This window comes from Phascolarctos cinereus, unplaced genomic scaffold, assembly GCF_003287225.1.
Source record: "Phascolarctos cinereus isolate Bilbo 61053 unplaced genomic scaffold, phaCin_HiC Scaffold_2;HRSCAF=192, whole genome shotgun sequence".
In the NCBI taxonomy this organism is placed as follows: Eukaryota; Metazoa; Chordata; class Mammalia; order Diprotodontia; family Phascolarctidae; genus Phascolarctos; species Phascolarctos cinereus.
Window position 1 is genome coordinate 42,578,462 of NW_027555625.1, and position 13,640 is coordinate 42,592,101.

General features: G+C 42.8%; 1 protein-coding gene across 1 annotated transcript in view; it reads left to right on the forward strand.

Moving 5' to 3' along the window:
* The first annotated feature begins 7,916 nt into the window (after positions 1-7,916).
* HYDIN (HYDIN axonemal central pair apparatus protein) overlaps positions 7,917-13,640 on the forward strand; it is a 464,226-nt gene continuing 458,502 nt past the window's right edge. Inside the window, 1 exon segment of the mRNA XM_078149348.1 lies at positions 7,917-8,036. The gene's annotated coding sequence lies outside the window, so the exon portion shown is untranslated.

Below are 13,640 nucleotides of genomic sequence, written 5' to 3' on the forward strand. Positions count from 1 at the left end.
TTTACAGAGTCTTGATTTCTCATAAAGTAACTAGCTTCTATTTGCTCCATTATAATTTTTAAGGAAGTGTTTTCTTCAGTGATCTTTTGGACTTCCTTTTCCGTCTGACCAATTCTCTTTTTTAAGGCATTCTTCTCCTCATTGGCTTTTTGGACCTCTTTTGCCATTTGGGTTAGTCTATTTTTTAAGGTGTTATTTTCTTTAGTATTTTTTTGGGTCTCCTTTAGCAAGCTGTTGACTTGTTTTTCATTATTTACCTGCATCACTCTCATTTCTCTTCCCAGTTTTTCCTCTGTTTCTTTTACTTGCTTCTCAAAATCCTTTTTGTGCTCTTCCATGGCCTAGGACTGATTCATATTTTTCTTGGAGACTTTGTATGTAGGAGCTTTGACTTTGTTCTCTTCTTCTGGTTGTATGTTTTGATCTTCTTTGTCACCAAAGTAAGATTCTATGGTCTGACTTTTTTTGTGCAGTTTGCTCATGTTCTCAGCCAATTACTTGAGTTTTAAACTCTTTGTTAAGGTAGGGGTCTGCTTCCAGTGTAGAGAATTTACTGTCTCAAGATTTGGGGGTTTTGTGCAGCTGTTTTCAGAGATACTTCTAGGGACCTGTGAATTTTCAGTTCTTCCAAGGTGGTATGATCAAGGGTGAGGTGTTTATTCCTTTCCCAGCCTGGGCTGTGGTCTATGAGAGACCACAAGCACTCTTTTCTGCCTTGGAAGTATGAGGAGGCCCTCTCTGCCACCACTCCAGAGCTCCTTCTCCTCGCCCCAGAACTGCAACCCAGATCCAAGCACAGGCAAAGCAAGAGAATCCTGCCTCAGCACCAGCAAAGAGATCCCTGCAATCCTCCTCTGATCAGCCACTTGATTTCTCCCTCTGTCTTTGGGCCTAGAGCTCCAGGAAGCAGCTGCTGCCCCAGGGCTACACCAGCACTGAGGCTGGGACCCAGCTTCTATCTCACCAGTCACAGACTTTTCCTACTGACCTTCTAAGTTGTCTTTGACGTTTGTGGGTTGAGAAGTCTGGAAACCACCATAGCTGCCCTTGATTCAGTCCTCTGAGGCCTGCTCCCCATTCTCTGAGGCCTGGTCTTTGCCTTCGCACCCATGCTGAACTGCATTCCTCTCTTACCCTGGCACAATAGACCTTTCCAATCAACAACCAGGTTGTTTTGGGCTGGACATTTGTTTCACTCTGTCTTTTTGTGGATTCTGCTGCTCTAGAATTTGTTTAGAGCCATTTTTTACAGGTATTTGGAGGGCTTTGGGGGAGAGCTCAAGGAAATCACTGCTTTTACTCCACCATCTTGTCTCCGCCCTCCCAGAGAACTTTCAAATTCTAAATTTTCAGCTGCCTTTCATAATCTAGCAAAATCTAAGAGTTCAATTCCATTAAAGTTCATTGGGCTTGTAGAATCAAAGATTTGAAGATGGAGGGGACTTTAGAGATCACTGAATCCAACTCTTACATTTTACAAATGAGGAAACTGAGACCAAAGAGCTTAATCTCATGCAGATTGAAAGTGAGTCTAAATTTGAACCCAGGTCTTCTTACTCCAAATACAGGTTTGTTTGTAGCTACATTCTTATAAAAAATTTACAACACTTAAAAGCAAATGCAATTAGTACATTTGTAATTATTTTTGGATAAACTGTGCTTTTAAATTTAATGTACCAAGCATGGTTATTTTATGAGCAGACCAAGTCATAAATACATAATACAGTTTTATGTTACTAAGCTAACAAAATGACTTTAAATCTGTAGTAGGCACTAAAAAAATATGTGTTGCATATACTTCAGTTATACTTAAATGTATGTGTATGCTTTTAAAGTGGTGTTTGTATTTTTGTTTTTATGTTTCAAAATTTCCAGAAATTGGAGTGAGTCTCTGGGTCACTCTGGCCCTAGGCTTTTCTGAGGCTATGGACACTCCCTCTCTCTCCCCCAAAACAAACAATTTGCTTTTCCTCACCCCCTTATTACTAGACTAAAGTAAGCTCTGTTGGACTTGGGCAGGGATTCTTAACCTAGAGTACTTGAATTTTCAGAAAAATATTTTGATAATTGCATTTCATTATAATTGGCTTCCATTGTAATCCTATGTATTTTATTTTCTGCATTTAAAAACATTATTCTGAGAAAGGAAGGAAGGAAACAGTCATTGATCAAGTGCTTACCATATGCCAGGCACTTGTGTTAAGTGCTGGAGTTGAAAATACAAGCAAAAATAAGATGGTTCCTGCCCTGACACATTCAGGGCTTCCTGCATACTTCAGATCCAGTGTTTCTGGAAAACATGACAACTCGCAAAGACAACTTCAGGGGACCACTTAATACCCTCAAGTGGCTTACTTTCTAATGAGGGAAAAACATACCAAAGGGGGCTAAAAAGAGGTGTGTGTAGGTGGGTGGGCATAGAATGAAGGTAACTGTCCAAGGGGCTTGCTTTTGAATCTGGGGAAGTCAGGATCAGATGTGAGAGAAGAATGAAGGCTGGCTCTCCCGCGTCCTTTGAAAGAGTGGAGTCCCCAGGACTAACCATTGAGAGAAAGGGGGCTGGCCTGGCAGAGGGATATTCCAGGGTGAGAAAGCCATAAGGCTGCTCGGATGTTCCAGGGCAAGGAGACCCCAGGTGCCAAGGAAAGTTCCAGGATGAGACAGCAGCTGAAGCATGGTTTGGAAGTCTGGAAAGTCAGGAGCAGAGTTAAGAGAATGAGAAGGGGTTCATAGACTTCACCAGATGAGCACAGGGGTATATGACACGAACAAAGGTTAAGATCTCTTGGACTAGGGGCAGCAGGAGTAGGATGGGAAGAGCTGAGCTGCCAATACAGATGCCTTCAAGTCACTAATTAAACTCTGCTCACATGTCTTAATGTACATAGCTCATTGCTCAGGGAATCATTTGCTTATAACTTAAGGGGGGGAAGAGAGAGAGGGGGAGAGAGAGAGAGAGAGAGGGGAGAGAGAGAGAGAGAGAGAGAGAGGGGAGAGAGAGAGAGAGAGAGAGGGGAGAGAGAGAGAGAGAGAGAGAGAGAGAGAGAGAGAGAGAGAGAGAGAGAGAGAGAGAGAGAGAGAGAAGAAGAAGAAGAAGAAGAAGAAGAAGAAGAAGAAGAAGAAGAAGAAGAAGGAGCAGGAGGAGGAGGAGGAGAAGAAGAAGAACGAGGAGGAGAGAGACAGAGACAGATACAGTGAGAGACACAGAGACACAGACAGAGACAGAAAGAAAGAGAGGTATGAAGATCAATGTGAACACGGGGGACAGAAACATCTCTGGGAAAATGGTGAGTTCTGAATCCTTCCCTTTAGCTATCTTAAGAGGAAATGTAATTTCAACAAAATTATTCTCCAATTTGATCTGCTTCTTAGTATTGTAATTAGCAGTCAGTGGGTTGTGATTTCTATCTAAATGTTTTTTCTACAATACATTTGCCTGTCTATCAGACACCAAAAACAAACATAGCTCGCCTCTTGTGGTAACAGCTGCAGATAGGGAAGAGGTGGGGAGGGGGAGGAACACAGGCCAGCTGCTTCCTCTCTCAACCAGCCTTGACAAACCCTCAGAGGAGGTAATATGGTACCAAAGTGGGAAGCAACATTGACCACCCCAGCACTGGCCTGGGAAGCCAGAGACCTCGCTTTCCGTCCTGGATGTGCCTCTTAACCAGGATGCCAAGCTACCTTGAACAAATTGCTCACCCTCCCAGAATCTGTTTTCCTTTTTGTAAAAATGTGAACAATAATCTGAGAATCCGAGAGTCAGAATGCTTTAACTGGAGAAGATTTTAGAGGACTGGCACATAGAAGGCACCTTAGAGACCATCTAGTCCAACTCTCTCATCTTGTAGATGAGGAATCAGAGCCAGAGAGATGGGAAGTGACTTGCTCATCCCTTTATCCATCTTCTAGCAATGCCATGAAGTCCTATAGCAGTTACTGTATAAAACAAGGATAATACTGATTATCCTGGCCCCTACTACCTAGAAGGGTAGATCTATTTCATTTTCACCCTTTTCCAGGGTTTGGTGGGACCCTTACGGGATATAGTGGTACCTAGGCTCTCTACAAATGGCCTTAAACCCTAACAGATGGTACTCCCCCAAGTGTAGGGGGAGTCCTCTGCACCTGATTTCCATTTGTTTTTGTTGTCATTCAGTTGTGTCCGACTCTTCATGACCCCATTTGGGGGTTTTCTTGGCAGATAAATTGGAGTGGTTTGCTATTTCCTTCTTCAGTTCATTTGACAGATGATGAAACCGAGGCAAACAATGTTAAATGAGTTGCCTAGGATCACACAGCTAGTAAGTGCCTGAGGCTGGACTTGAACTCACAAAGATGAGTCTTCCTGATTCCAAGCCCAGCATGCTATGCCATCTAACTGCCTAAGTTAGCAGCCACTAATTATTATTGGTCACTAATAATCGGATTCACTTTTAAAAGGAAATATTTACTTCAAAAGGCACCACAAATATACACTCTTACAGCCTCAACATATGGGTGGCATAATTCTTCCTTCCTAGTACCACCTCAGCATCTGAGGAGGGATTTATGGTTTAACTTGGTTCCTATGGAGCAGAATGCCCTGGAGCTAGATTAAAATGCAATTGGGAAACATTTAGCAAAATAAATAAAAATACAATACAAGAAAGATAATGGTTAAGTCAATATGAGTTAATACTTGAGGTTGATGTCCTGCAAAAAGCAGTTCCAAATCTAAAATCCCTGAGTCCAGGCACCTTCTGGCTTCAACAGGCCTCCTTGATGGGCTGATTGACCAGCCTGAGAAGGACAAATGATACTGAACAAGCCCAAACACCTCTCAGGTCCATTTCTCCAAGCAGGGCTAGAAGAGGAAGAGAGCAGGGAAAGGAATTCCTTCGCCTATCACTTGGTTCAGTTCAAGGTGCCTGGGCTGGGGAGGAATTGGGATCTTCACCCTCAGGATGCATTCAGTAGGAGTGAGCTTGAAGAGAAAAAGGAAGAAAAGGGGGCAGGGAGAGACCATCTTTGTCTCACCAGTTTTACCTAGCCAATCAAAGGAGACTCCATCCACCCATGAGATAGAGAATGAAGAGCGCTTCCATTTTAGTGGATCTGGGCATCCCCAGGTGAGCCCCCCTAGTAGTACCTCCACAATAGGAGCATGTTCCAAAGGCCTCATTAACACAGGCAATTTATATCCTCTCTTGAGAGGCAATGTAGCATAGACAAAAACATTTTGGACTTGGAAATAAGGAGACCTGGCCTCCAATCCCACCTCAAACATTTCTAGGTTTCTAACTGTATGCAAAGGGACAGCTAGGCAGTGCAGGGCTGGGCCTGGAGTCAGGAATACTTGTCTCACTGAATTCAAATCCATCCTCAAACACTTACTAGCTGTGTGACCCTGGGCAAGTCACTTAACCCTGTTTGCCTCAGTTTCCTCATCTGTCAAATGAGCTGGAGAAGGAAATGGCAAAACCACTCCAGTATCTTTGCCAAGAAAACCCCAAATGGGGTCAAAAGAGTCAGACTCAACTGAAACAGCTAAACTATTGTAGGCAAACTCTTAATCTCTCAGAGCCTTAATTTCCTCATTCTTAAAATGGGAATAGTATTTGCACTACCTTTCTCACAGGGTTGTCAGTAAAGAAAGTGCCTTTGCTAACTTTAAAGTGCTACAGAAATGGGTTATTATTATTGTTTACAATGCTTTCACATATGTTAGTGTTAGGTAGGGACCTAAGCTAAATGAGGGCAGGTATTATGATTTATATTTTCCCCCCATAGACCCTTGCACATAATAGCCTTGTAATAAGTTATAAATAAATCTTGTTGATTGATTCATCGTGAGACTAACTACTATGAGATCTGTGACATTCCCTACCAGCTCTAAAGCTGATGATGTTATGATGTTTGTGTTGGCTAGGAAAAGATTCTTGCTTGTTTCACAGGTAAACACACAGGTAACACTGTTTGTTGGGCAGGAGAACACAGGAGGACTCCTAACACTGACAGGTGTTCTAGCACAGGTTCACTTTTGATCTAGTCAGACAGGAAAACAGCTTTGGAGGGGTTAATTAAATAAGCTTACTTTATTCTAGTCTAATCTTCTCAATAGGGTTGCTGTTAATGGGAGCACCAACTCCTACAGTGTTTATCCTTTCCCTAATCCAAGATCCACTAAAATGTTAAAATGGTAAATAAATGGGGGCTGGTTGAGACAAACATATTCCTCCCAAGTCTTGATGGGGGTCGATCAAGGCAGGTACACCCATTCCTCTATGCATTACCCAAATCCCCAATCTCGAACGGGTTGCTGATAATGGGAGCACCAACTTCCATTAGGGAATGGCATTCTCTAATCACACTTCTCACAGGGTCAAGTGGGAATAGGAGTACAACTCCTCATCCCCTGAGCCTCAATGGGGGCACACAAATGAATTTATAGGGCAACAAAACAAAGACGGCATCTTGCCAACATTAAGCTCACAATTTTACATTGCTCCATCCCTATATCTCACTGAGCAAGCATGGTGGAGATGTTTACAAGTCATGAGCCTGGGAAATATTATCTAACACCTGGAAACTAGAGATTGTTATGGCCATGGATTGTGGAAAGAAGACTCTAAGAGAGAGTAACAAAATTCCACCTTACACACACTAAAATCCACCTTACTAAACAGAAAAGAAGTGGTCAGCTAATGGTCTTAGCCGTGAAGGAAACTGATGATTGCTGCTGGAAGACTGGAATTGTATAGTAGTGGCTGAGCAATTATACCATTAGGTATTTATGGAGCTATAGTTATGTATTCTCTTGGTGATTTAAAAATTGTGCCACTTACAGCATGAATTTCTCCTGTGTGGTCAAGTCCAGGAATTCTTCCCAACTTCATTTTCTTGAGTGGAAAATTTTGAAACTCTCTCTCTCTCTCTCTCTCTCTCTTTCTTTCTCTTTGTCTGTCTCTCTGTAGATATATATGTATATGCATGTGTATGCGTGTACATTGTGAATGAAGTGGGCAAAGGAGAAAAGTAAGGGTATGTGCTTATGTATGTGTGTGTTGGAGTATGGGGAACCAGTCAGGGTGTATGTATGTTGAAGATGAGAGAGAGAAAGAGAAAAATAGGGTGTGAGCGCACGTTTATGTTTGAGAATGGAGGTGAGGAGGATCAGCAGTGAAGAGGGGTGTGTGTGTGTGTGTGTGTGTGTGTGTGTGTGTGTTGGGGGATGAGAGGAGGAAGGAGCAACAGTGACAGTGTATATATTGGTGGAGGGCAACGACAGTGAGGGTGTGTTTGTTTTGGAGGGTGAGAGAGAGGAAAGGGATAAAGCAAAGGTGAGGAGTGGAGTGGGAAACAGGATACACGGAGTGAGGCTATGTGGGGCGGGGAGAATGACAGAAGGTATGTGTTTGGGAGATGGGGAAATGGATACAGCGAAGGTTTGTGTGTATGTGAATGCATTTCACATATGTGTATATGTGTTTCTATATATTTATATGTACATATAGTCATGTACATGTATATATTTATATGTGCTTGGTGAGTACACGTAAGATTACATATACACACAGTTTCAACTTTAATTGGGAAGAATTTCGGGACCTGTTCAGGTATATAGAGAAGAAATCCATGCTGGAGGTGACACAGCTTTCGAACCACCAAGCGTCTCTATACAGAGAGCTATATAAATACATCATGCGGTGGGGCGTGCGTGGGGGGATGCGCCGGGGAGGGGAACGCAGGCAGCCACCTGCACGAGTTCGCGGTTGCTAGGGCAGGCTCCTTGGGCTTAGCTTCCCCGCCGTTGCCCCGGACGACCGTCTCCGCCAATCACTGCGCGGCTTGCTGGGCTGTGGGCGCGGTCCGCGGTTGCTCCGGCAACTCCAAGCAACAGCTGGGTGGGGGGAAACTGCTGGCGAGGCAGCGGAGCGGCCAGGCGGACGCGGGGCGATCCCGGGCGGTGGGGAGTGAACTGGGGAGCCTCGGCGCCCCCTCCCCGGCCCTGGGCCCCCCAGCCGGTCCCCAGAACTTCACGCCCGTTGCTGCTTGTGAGTTCAGGCTGCGGGAGGGTTGGGGGGCCGGGCTCCCGGCTCGGGGAGGCTGGGTCTAGGGGAGCGGGGCGGGGGCTCCTGAGACGAGAAATGGGCTTGTGCACCCAGAGCCGACCGGGAGGGAGCCTGGCTCGGGTCTCCTGGACTTCTCAACTTGTCTTCGGCGGCCAGAGGGTGAACACTGGCTTCACTTCCAACCCCACCCCTCTTCTTTACTCCAAATTCTTGAGCATCTCTTTGTGTGCTTAGCCTGGTTTTGGGGATGTGTGGTGGGCATATGCAGACCTGGGGTCCTAGAAGCCCGAGCTGGAAGAGAGCTTAGTTTTGTTTGCAGGCTCCCTGAGGGCAGGCCCTGAGCCAGATAGTCTACACCTGGCGTGGAATTCTTGCCCTGCGACTTCTCTTCTTATTTATTATGTGCCAAGTGCTTTACAATGACTAACTCATTCGAGTCTCACAACAACCCTGGGACTTGGTGCTATTTTATAGATGAGGAAACTGAGGCAAACAGAGGTTAAGTGACTTGTCCAGAGTCACACAGCTAGGAAGTATCTGAGGCTGGAATTGAACTTGGGCCTGGAGTTCTATCCACTGCACCACCTAACTGCCCCTATATTACTTGTATACTGTTAGGTAAGCGTTTTTAACCACTGAAGACCATAGTTCCCTGACCTGTAAAAGGAGAGGAAGGGGGTGATCTCTGAGATTCCTTCTTGTGCTAAATCTTATTTTATCCTAAATTATGGATGTCTTATTGCAGGACCACAGGTCTAGGTCTGAAAAGGACCCCAGAGGCCATTTAGTCTGGCCTCCCATCTCCTGCCACCCCACATTTTACAGACAGAGAAGATAAACCCAAGGCTTAGCCCCAGGCCCACCTTCTGCAGGAGACATTTCCCAGTTTCCTCCTCCCAGCTGCTGGTGTCCTCCCTCCCTTTGGACATTACCTCCCATCTACTCTGTATGTATCTAGGTATTTGTATGTATACATATGTAGCATCTATGAGACAATATGTAAATAACAAGATGCATCTAAGACCCCTTAGATTGTGAGCACCTTGACTTTTTTTTTAAACTTCTCTTTTTGTCTCCAGCACTTAATAAGTGCCTGTCATGTGACAAGGAAAAGGAGTTAGAATGAAGGTGTGTGGGTGTGTTGAGGGATTGCCTTGGAAAAAGTGATAGAGAGGTGATGAACGTGTTCGGGGAAGGGTGAGGTGTGTGCATGTTGATTAAGTGACTCACCCAAGGTCACACTGCTAGCAGGTGCCAGAGCTGGGATTTGAACCCAGCTCTTCTTTGAATCCAGCATTCGAATAAAATGCTTTAAGGTTTGCGAAGCACTTTACCATTATTATCTCACTTGATCTTTACAACAACTGTAGGAGGGAGATGCTGTTATTCTCTCCATTTTACAGGTGAGGAAACTGAGGCAAACTGAGTTTAAATGACTTGCCTAGGGTCACTCAGACACCTAGTGTCTGAGGCCAGATTCGAATTCAGGTCTTTCTGACTCCGAGTCTAGCCTAGCTACCTCTACATTTATTACAGTGATATGGGTGAAGGCACAAATGATGTGGTTATCAAGGTGACAAACTTATCAATATGACACCGTAGCTGTGAGGGATGGCTAGCAGGTTGTAGGATAGTCAGGACTCTGAAATGTTTAGCAGCCCAGAATGATGGGCAGAATCTATGCAACGTGGTCGAGAGAAGCATTTGGGTCTATCTCTGGATTAATAAGCAGTGAGCGTGCAAACAATAATGATGACACAGGTAGAGCTCTCTGATGATAGGAGATCTCAGGATAATACAGGTGTGCTTGAGAAGATCAAAGCATTCCTATTGTTGTTATTCTTGTTCAGTTGTTTTAGACTGTTTGTGATGCCATTTAGAGTTTTCTTGTTAAAGATACTAGAGTGGTTTGCCATTTCCTTCTCCAGTTCATTTTACAGATGAGGAAACTGAGACAAACAGGGTTAAATGACTTGCTCAGGTCACTCAGCTAGTGTGTGTCTGAGGCCAGATTTGAACTCGGGAAGATTAGTCATCCTAGCTCCAGGCCTGGCGCTCTGTGCACTATGGCGCCACCTAGTTCTGGAGAGCAATTTAGAACTATCCTCAAATGACTATAAAATTGTGCATACCCTTTGATGCAGCACTGCCACTACTAGGCCTGCATCCCAAAGAGGTCAATGAAAAAGGAATACATAAATATTTATAGCAGCTCTTTTTTGTGGTGGCAAAGAATTGAAATTGAAGGGATGCACATCAGTTGGAGAATGGCTGAATGAGTTGTGGTATATGATTGTGATGGAACACTATTGTGCTATATAAGAAACAACAAGCGGGTTGGTTTCAGGAAAACTGGAAAGACTTATATGAACTGATGCAAAATGAAGTGAGCAGAACCAGGAGAATGTTGTACACAGTAACGGTAATATTGTAAAGATTATCAACTGTGAATGATTTATCTATTCTCAGCAATAAAATGATTCAAGACAATTCAGGAGTTATGATGAAAAATGCTATCCACCTCCAGAGAAAGAACTGATAGGGTATGAATGCAAATTGAAGCATACTTTTTAAAAGCTTTATTATTTTTTTCCTCTGTGTTTTCTTTTGCAATATGGCTAATACAGAAATATTTCACATGACTGCACAGATATAATTTATGTAAAATTGCCTTCTCAAGGAGGGGTGAGGGGAGAGAGAGAGAGGGAAAGAATATTGAACTTAAAATTTTAAAAACTAAATGTTAAAAATTTTTTGTTCACATGTAATTGAGAAAAAATAAAATAATTTTTTTTTTCAAAGAAGAGACCAGGTGAGCATTTGTTTCAGATGTTAAAGTTTTGATGAGGACCTGAACTAGGGTAGAAACCATGTGACTGGAAAAAAAGATGGATGTGAGAAATATACTGAAAGTAGAATTGATAAGACTTGTCAATCAATAAAATATTGGAGTAGAGAAGAAAGGAATTAAGGTTGACTCTAAGGTTGTACACTTGGGTGACCAGAAGGATCATGATGCTATTTAAAGAAATGTGGAAGTTGGAGAAAGCGCAAGGTTTTTACATGTTGAATTTGTGATGCCCTATAGGACATCTAATGGAAATTTCAATTAGAGAATTGGAAATGCAGTACTGGAGTCCAGGAAAGAAATGAGGGCTGAGCATATAGATTTTTAGAGTATTTTCTACACAGAGATGATAAATGAACCCATGGAACAGATGAGATGATGAAGGGAGTGAATATAGAAACAGAAGAGGGTCCAGGACAGCCCTGTGAGATGCCCACACTTAATTTAGAGAAAGAGGATGATGAGTCAGCAAAGGAGATAGGAGAGGAGTAGTCAGAAAGCCAGGAGAGCTCAGAGAGCAGGATCACAGAAGCCAGAGGTGGAGAAAGAGTCTCTGCAGATATTTTGGTCATCAATGTCAAATGCTACATAGAGATGAAGAAAGAGGAGAGCTGAGGAAAACTCATTGCATTCAGTAGCTAAGATTTCTTTGGCAACAGACTGACAAGTGAGTGGGAGGTGAAGAAATGGAGGCAAAATAGTGTATGTAATGCTTTATGGAAATTTGGCTTGAGAAGGAAAAGAGACATAAGTGTTAGGCTGAGAGGATAGCAAGACCAAGTAAAGTGTTCTAAGAATGGAGGAGAGCTGGGCACATTTGAAAGTGGAGGAAGGGGTGTCAGTAGATAAGGAAAGATTGCAGGTGAGAGAAAAAGAGAGATTGCTCAAGGGTGCAAAGTCATAGAGGAGATGAGAACAGATGGGATAGAGAGGAGGATTGGAGATGACAAAGAGAAGGCCCACTTCATCAGAGATTGGAGAAAAGGAAGAGAAAATGGAGGATGATGAGGAATTTTGAGGTGTGGAGTTGGGAAAAAGAGGGAGCTTGTCACGGTTTCTATTTTCTCAGTAGAGTAGGAGCGCAGGTCTGCTCCTGAGGAAGGGAGAAGAGGTGTTATAGAAAGTCTGAAGAGAAAGGAGAAAGTTTGTAATGGCTGTTGTGGAGGCTATGATAGACAATCAAGCTATGAAGGATAAAAATGTTGCTGAACAGCACTGAGGAACCAGTTGAGATAAGATAACAGAAATTTGTAGGAAACCTAGTTGATGTGGTTCTGTAATTCCACTCCCCCAGCAGTGTATAAGTAGGAATGAAGAAAGTACATGATGGGGATAATCTAGGCTTTGGTTTGACACAATGTGAATGGCAATAGAATAAGTTGTTAGTGTGTGGTTGAGTGAGTCAACCGTGGGGTCATGACTGTGAAGGGAGAGAGAAGAAAGACGGGAGGCCAGAGCAGAAGTAAAGGATTGGAAGAAGAGGGAGAAATGGAGACATTGGGGAGGACTCATTGACACAAAAAATAGGTTTGGGAGGTTTGCGTTAGAAGGAAAGATTGAAGAATAGGTGGTGGTCGCAAAATTGTTGAATTATGTCTTGGTTTATATTCTAGCAATGGCAAAAATCATAGGAAATAAAGCTTGTCATTTAGATGGACAGTGATCTTAAACAAAGCTCATTGATTTTAATAGTACTATGGGAGATTTAATGATTGTATATTGGAGACCTGAGTAGAGTGATCAAATTTCAGAATACAATGGAATGTAGATAATATTACAAGTATGCTCAAATGGATATAGGATTTCATTTATATGAATACACCCTTTCACAATGCAAATGTCAGCCCATTCATGACTGACCATCCTGGGTTACCCTTGTCCATGTCTTCCTATCAGGTAGTTGTAAATAGACCATCTGATGTTCTAGGAACCATTCTTCCTTTTTCTTAGCATTAGGAGCATGCCAGTGAAGTATGTGGTTTCTGATGGGTATGCCTACCTCTGGACATGTGACAGCTCATTTTTCTTTTCATTCATATGTTTCCTTAATGACTTTCTTTACACTGCTTCTACTTTATAATTTTTTTTTTGGTAATATGTTGCAACCTGCTCATGCCCACCTCTGCCTCTTCAGTAACATTTGGGTGATCCTAAATTTAAAGTTCATTGAAGAATGTAGTATTCCATTACTCACTACCTTATGAAAATGCTGGAAGAATATTGATTTAAAAAATCTAGGCCTTTGTTTCAGGGAAAAAGTTTAGGGTCATTAAAATAATTTTACAGTTTCCCAAGAGTATTCAATCTTTATTTTCCTCCTTCTATTCATTTCATTTTTTGTTCAATTAATTGTTCATTTGCAGTGTTCTTCCATGACAAATATACTGATGAATGAGCTCCATTGGTTGCTGCATTATTCATAATCCATCAGTTCCTACTTTGATGCCTCATTGTAGCTTGGAGTTAACCTTAGGGTATAAGTTTGGTAGATTCTACCATATTGGAAAGGCTTCAGATGTCATCTCCACAATGTACCAAGAGCCAAGCCTAGCCAACTACGGAGAGGCCCTTTACCATAGACTGGATACTTGGTGATGAATTCTTTGGCTTTTGTAATAGATAAACAAAGAAAAATACAAAATGGAGCTCAGCTCTTATCCCCTACCCTGCCACCTCCATGTCTGGAATATATTCCCTTCTCACTTCTGTTTTGTAGAGATCCTAGCTTGCTTCAAGGC